Source organism: Schistocerca piceifrons, chromosome 2, assembly GCF_021461385.2.
Source record: "Schistocerca piceifrons isolate TAMUIC-IGC-003096 chromosome 2, iqSchPice1.1, whole genome shotgun sequence".
Lineage (NCBI taxonomy): Eukaryota > Metazoa > Arthropoda > Insecta > Orthoptera > Acrididae > Schistocerca > Schistocerca piceifrons.
The window spans coordinates 351,364,641-351,371,335 of record NC_060139.1 but is presented as its reverse complement, the minus strand read 5'-3'; the positions used below and the strand labels follow the sequence as shown (position 1 = coordinate 351,371,335).

The 6,695-nt window shown below is 41.6% G+C and overlaps 1 pseudogene; it reads left to right on the top strand.

Moving 5' to 3' along the window:
• The first annotated feature begins 2,248 nt into the window (after window positions 1-2,248).
• On the top strand, window positions 2,249-2,366 carry LOC124778340 (annotated as a pseudogene).
• The last annotated feature ends 4,329 nt before the right edge of the window (window positions 2,367-6,695 follow it).

Here is a 6,695-nt window from a genome sequence, read left to right as displayed (position 1 = left end):
ATAGTACCCGCTAAGTCACAACTCGGACGATAAAGTGTGTTAACTCTTAGTGACAGACGGTCAGTGAAGAGGAATGTGACGTGAAATAAGAGGGCGACTGACAAACAAGTCACTGCAAAACTGAATATCACACTCCCGAGCCCTGTTAGCAAGATGTCAACGGTCGTCTGGAAGCAGATATGGACTGATAGTAACAACCATTCCTCCCATTGGGCATCAGTTCGCTGTGGTACTGAGTCGTCAATGACACCTTTCCGACTAAGCAGTGACTAGCAGACATTCACCTCAGTCAGACGAACGAACACAGCCAGTGTGGAGATGCCGACACCAGACATCGTATAGCGTGCAGCTACGTGTGGAGAGTATGGGAGTTATGCCGACTGATGGTGGGACTTATCAACCAACTGCACCTTCCAGTGTGACACCCATGTGGATTCTATTTCCTGACACCCAAGAACGAAGTGCAACGCCGTGGCCTGGCTACTGGGTCACACTGCCTACGCCATTTTTGAGTTACAACAAAGTGACGTCGTGCAGTACATGGCCTACCCGTGGGAATGTCATCAACGATTGCACCGTTCACAAAAAGTACAGCGAACAATTTGCCAACAATTTACCAATTGCGTTACTGTACGGATATCAGAGGATGTTTCAGTTACTTTCCCTAGAAGTATCCCTTTTGTTTCTCCTTTCTCATTAGAGTTTTCCATTTTCTCTTAGTTTCTTACATGATACACTTATTTCAATTTTTGTTTAAATTTCAAAACTCATACAAATTTTTTTTAGAATCGTTACCAAAAAGCTGTCTGTGAATAACTTGTCACACATTTCAATTGTTTTTGATTTAATTCTGTTTTCTTTAAAGGTTTTCGATTATGTAAAATATTGACCTGCTATTCACAATTACATCTTTCTGTTCATGTATTATTGTAATGATGTTATGTTCATAAATAAATAAATTGAAAAAAAAAGCCGGGCGTCCCTCGGGCGCATTATATTTTAAAGTCGGGATTGCGTTCGCGCTAACCTGACGAAAAAATTATATATAATGCGAAGGGAGCTCCAAAGGAAAGAATTTTCGGGGTGGGCTCGAATTCCAAAACTCTTCAGTGATGCAAATGCTTTGGGTGGCAAAGCCTTAAAACCTGGACTGTGGTGTAATGGAAGATTTGGGCAGCCATATCTTGGTATTCCGTGGACCCATGGTTACTCTGCAAGGTCGGGTTACTGCCTAGGATTACGTTACCATTATGGCTTACCAGGTCCATCCCATTTCGCAATGATCGTTCCTCAGTTGTGACGGAAAACGACAGGGCTTCTGTTTACAGAGCTTGTATAGACCAGGATTAGTTTTCTGAGCTCTAGAATAATATATCGTATATATCATGGCCTCGACAGTCACCAGATATTAATATTATTTAGGCTTTCTCGGGACTGTGATAGCTATCGACTCATCAATGTTAACTGACCTTGCCACTGTTTTCACTATTTTGTGGGAGGGGTGGTGTAAGATTCCCTTGAAAACCGTAAAGGACCTGTGTTTATCCATTCAAAGATGACTGGAAACTGTTTTAAATGCCAACGGTTTTCCAACACCGCATTAGGAATATTAATGTGTTTGATTCACTCCCTGTATGTTACTTCGCAGTTAGATATTTTCGTCTTTAAGTTTTGCACAGTAGCGTAAATTATAAATAGACTTTTTATATCTACAATGTGCAAACGATTAACCTCACAAAAAAAATTACTTCCTAAGAGCACTAAGTAAACTTGAACGACTGCACGCCACAGTTATCAACTGTCTGTCGAATTGGGTGTGCAAGTAGCTAGACACGACCAAACACACATTCTGACCATCATGCAACATCACGAGGCTGATAATGTACTAGATATATGTTATTGTTACAATTTGAAAAGTGGTACAGTTTATAACACTGTATCCTTCTGTATGTCTCAGAAGGATGATAGTTGTATACAACATATAGAGCAAATTTTCTTAACTCCAGTTCAGGCGGAAATTTCTATGTAACTCAAAAGTATTAACAACTGAGGCAAAACAAATATGTGGGACATGCATGAAACTTTTTAAATCTGTGGAAATAGCTGGCCAGTAAAGGTGAGCCTACTGCGTGTAAATACTGTGAGACAGGAAACATTTCTCATACGTCCTATTACAAGATACTAACGACAAATGTACGTCCCATCTCAAAAAGAGAAGTAATATTTTCGTACTCTCTCACACAATATCGCCAAAGGCCTTGCCGCAGTGGTAACACCGGTTCCCGTCAGATCACTGAAGTTAAGCGCTGTCGGGCTGGGCTAGAACGTCGATGGGTGACCATCCGGTCAGCCGAGCGCTGTTGGCACTCAGCTCTTATGAGGCCAGCTTAGGGGCTACTTGACTGAGAAGTAGCGGCTCCGGTCTCGTAAACTGACATACGGCTGCGAGAGCGATGTGCTGACCACATGCCGCTCCATATATGCATCCAGTGACACCTGTGAGTTGAGGATGATACGGCGGCCGGTCGGTACCATTGGGCCTTTCAAGGCCTGTTCGGTCGGAGTTCTCACAATATCAGCAAACGTAGTTTGACAATGGCTCAGTTCGGAGAGATGCGAACATTCTATTTTTATTGAAGACAGGTATTATTTCTGCTCTACACAATAAACAGATATTTCCCTTTTCCTGAAGACAGAAGTGAAAAAGAGTTTAAAACTTATTTCTGTACAAATGTACTTTTCTCAGACCTGGAATGTGCCCTGTTTCGAAATTCACGATTCAATTTAATTCGACCAGCACCGCATCCGAACGAGGGAGCCCTAACTGCTGCCAGCCCGAAGCTGGGAAACAGAACTGTGGCCCACCCCTCACTCCGGATTACCTGTGCCTTTGCGCCGCTGACAGGTGCAACACCTGTTTTATTTTTTCAGCGCGCTCTACAGGCGCTGGCCCCCAATAGGTTCTCGGCAGCGAAACCACACGGGTGGGCCATTTGAATCGCAAATTTCGGCACCACCGACTCTCGTGAGCCTGAATTAGTGAGCGCCCTCTGTCGACGCGGATACCCGAGCGCTTTAGCATTCTGTGTGGTGGCCGCAGCCACGCCCGGCGCCACCTGACATAGGTCACCGGGTCTTCCTGCTCTTAAATAACTTTAGAATGTCGGGGTACGTACGTATGATAACCTTAATGACATCTTATTTCTCCGGTATCTCTGTATATTGCGGTTAAACTGATCGATAGTGCAATCGAAATGTCATTTTATAATGACAAAGGAAGGTAAATTTTTTAGCATGTTCTTAGGGATCTGGTCTTCCATTCACCTAGAATTTTTCTCCTAGTTCTTTCTACCGCAGAGATATTTTCAAAAGTTCAGTAGATAAAATACGGGGGAGAGGATGGCAGTTTGCAACAGGGGTAAATTGCAATATCAGATTTTTTTCATGAAGTATCCCATCAGGTGCTGCCATCGTGTGGAGGCACTTCCAATGCGCAGTATCCTCACTGTTATGATCAGAATCGGAGCGAGAAGTCGTTTTTGTGTTCTCTTTCTTTGATCGAAATCTTCACTGGTGAGTAACTGTTCATAGTTTCAAAAATGCTGTGTGTATATAATAACACGTTCGGTGACAAACATTAGATTTCACAAGTGATAAATAGTCACTTTGTAGTTTAGCAATGTAATAATTGATTTTAGTTTAAAATCATTGTCGGCGTGTTTACTTGTGGTTTATATGGGAATACGAAGAGGGGCATATTGCAACACGGTGTTGCAGCTTACCATGCTCTTGGTTAGGTCGAATTTTTATGACTGTTGGATAATGTGAAGCTTTTCTTTTACTTGTTATTGTATTTCACATTTACTCAGTCTAAATCTTTACTTGCAGGTAAAGGAAATGCGTCATTACAATCTCAAAAAAAAAAAAAAAAAAAAAAAAAGATTTGACACCTTTAGACGTGATGCAGAGAGCAGCGACTTTGGTTCTGGGAAATGGAGGAAAGGGCTATTATTCTATTAGAAAAACTGCAAAACACTTTAATGTATGCTACTGTACCCTCTCTCGATTCATCAAAAAGAAAAGGAAACAGACGGAACGTTACTTATGGGTTCCCTAAACACATAAAAGTGTTTTCAGACAGTCAGAAGAAGTAATCAGGGGTTATATCGTGATATCCAGCGGAATTATGTTCGGGTGTACGAAAACTGGGGTACCTTTGTGGAAAATATTTTAACTTGAAGATGCCATCATCTTGGGCACAAAACTAGAGAGCGGGAGCCGACTGGCTTTCAGCATATTTGACGAGAATCATGATCTTTTAATCAGACAACCTGAAAGCACAAGCCTGCGAAGAATGACAAAATTTAATAGAAAAAAATGTTGGGAAGTTTTTCCAAAAGTCGTTTATTCTCGGCACCCTCATCCCCCTTCCAGAATTTGGAACCTGGATAAACGGGTATAACCACAGTGTTAAAGCCAAACAGGATAGTTGCGTACAAAGATAGAAACGATACAATACTGTTTTTGACAGTGCTACCGATATAAACACGTAATTCAACCTTTATAACAAAGCCATATATATATAAAAAATTGCCGATTTTATTAGATTTTGAAGTAATGCACGTAAAAATTTTAACATTTTTAACCAGTGTAGATTATATATATATAAAATTTTATTCGAAATATTGCAAATTTTAAATGAGATAAAAATCTGAAAATGTCAATCTTTTTTTGCTCCATTCCAACTCCTTAAAATAAAAATTGCCTCAGCTGCAGGTGGGAAAGGTATGTAAGTCGAATCTATGCATTTATTTAATCTATGAAGGTGTAACATACTTCACAGCTATGAAGATTGGTGGAGTGAAACACAAGAAAATAAAGAAAAGTTACATTGCACTTGTGGCTGCTCTACGATTCCAATTTTTAAAATAGATTTTCATTTTCATGGTCACATATTCTGGGTACCTTTTTTATGCCGCTGTGTTAGTCTTCCCGTGTCTTAGAATTCCTACTGAAGAAAGTGTGACATGGAAACGATAGTTCACAAATACTGTCGACAGGAAACTTTCAGCTTTCTAGCTCAATCGATATTATGATTTATAATCATACAGAAGTTTCAATGCATACGTTTCTGACAGAGTCGCAAACAAGTATTGTAATGAGATTAATTTTACGCATTGCAAAACAGACAGTGAGAGGTGCTTTGTAAATGAATGTAAGAGTAAAGTCACCGTAAGTGTAACAATCCTGTAATTATTTATAATTACAGTAGACTGCCCCACTACGGTAGACTGTAATATCGAGAGACAAGCGGCATCGCTGCTACCAAATGCGCTGTTTCCAACGGCTGTAATTCCACCAGGAAACTAATAAGGGAGAGACTGCCGAGAAGTTTTGGCGGTAGACGTCCTATTTGCATTTCGCGGAAATCAACGCGAGACTTGGAGTGACAGTTAAAATTATTCTGTAAACATTGTGTCAAACGCAGAACACGATCCCTAAACTGAATCAGGAAGTCGTTGTAGAACACAAAACAAGGTGCAGTTTCTGGTCTGGGGAGAAATTTTAAACGAGACTGATATCAGTTCCGTTCTAGAGTTGTAAACATTATGAAATAAGATATCAAAAGGTATCCAACTTTGAGCAAATCATCGGAAAAGTCTGAAAACTAAGAAAAGGGAAACATTAATGAGGAATCTGTGTAACCGTTCCTTTGTAGCAGTCAATGTTTCCCAAAAAAAGGCTGTCGAAAACGCCTGCGACTGATCAACTTCAACCCGATAAATGGCCTTGCATCACCAAGAAGAAGAACATAGTATTCAACTCTAGCATGCACCTACCACTCACTACCCCTTACCAACTTCAATGTTGTGCTAACCATAAATAGAACGATATGGTAATAGATAAGAACACATGGTGAGCCCTGGAACATTGGCAAACATGATCGCTTTGGTGGTTCATGTGTAGTGGGATGGATTGGCATAATCTGCATGAGTGCACCGACCTCCAAATCTTTGAGCATGGTACACTCACCGCTCAACGTTATTGTGGCACTTTACTGCGTCCCCATGAGCGCCTTTTCAGAAGTATGTACATACATCAAAAAAGTTTTTCATCACACCGGTTCCCAGAACTCCCGATAATAGACGTTGACTGTGGATATTGTATCACAGACAAAGACCCGTTGACTGTTCAGAGATGTCACTAAATCCGCCGAAAGATTTAAACAACCATGCATGAGCAGCGCCTATTAGACGGAGAGAGTCAGACAGCCGATTAGTTGTAGTCATTCCACCAGGAAGGAGGTACACGGCTCGTGTTGTCTGTAGTTCATCTATGCCTAGTCGGTCAATACCGCGGTTCGATCGCGTCCGCATTGTTGCTTTGTGCCAGAAAGGCCTCTCAACAAGGGAAGTGTCCAGCCGTTTCAGAGTGAACGAAAGCGATGTTGTTCGGACGTGCAGGAGATACAGAGACAGGAACTATCGATGACATGCCTCGCTCAGGCCGCCCAAGGGCTAATACTGCAGTGGATTGCCGCAACCTATTGGTTATGGCTCTGAGGAACCCTGTCAGCAACGCCACCATGTTGACTTGTGTTTTTCGTGCAGTCACAGGACGTCGTGTTACGACTCAAACTGTGCGCAGTAAGCTGCATTGTGCGCAACTTCATTCCCCACTTCCATGGCGAGGTC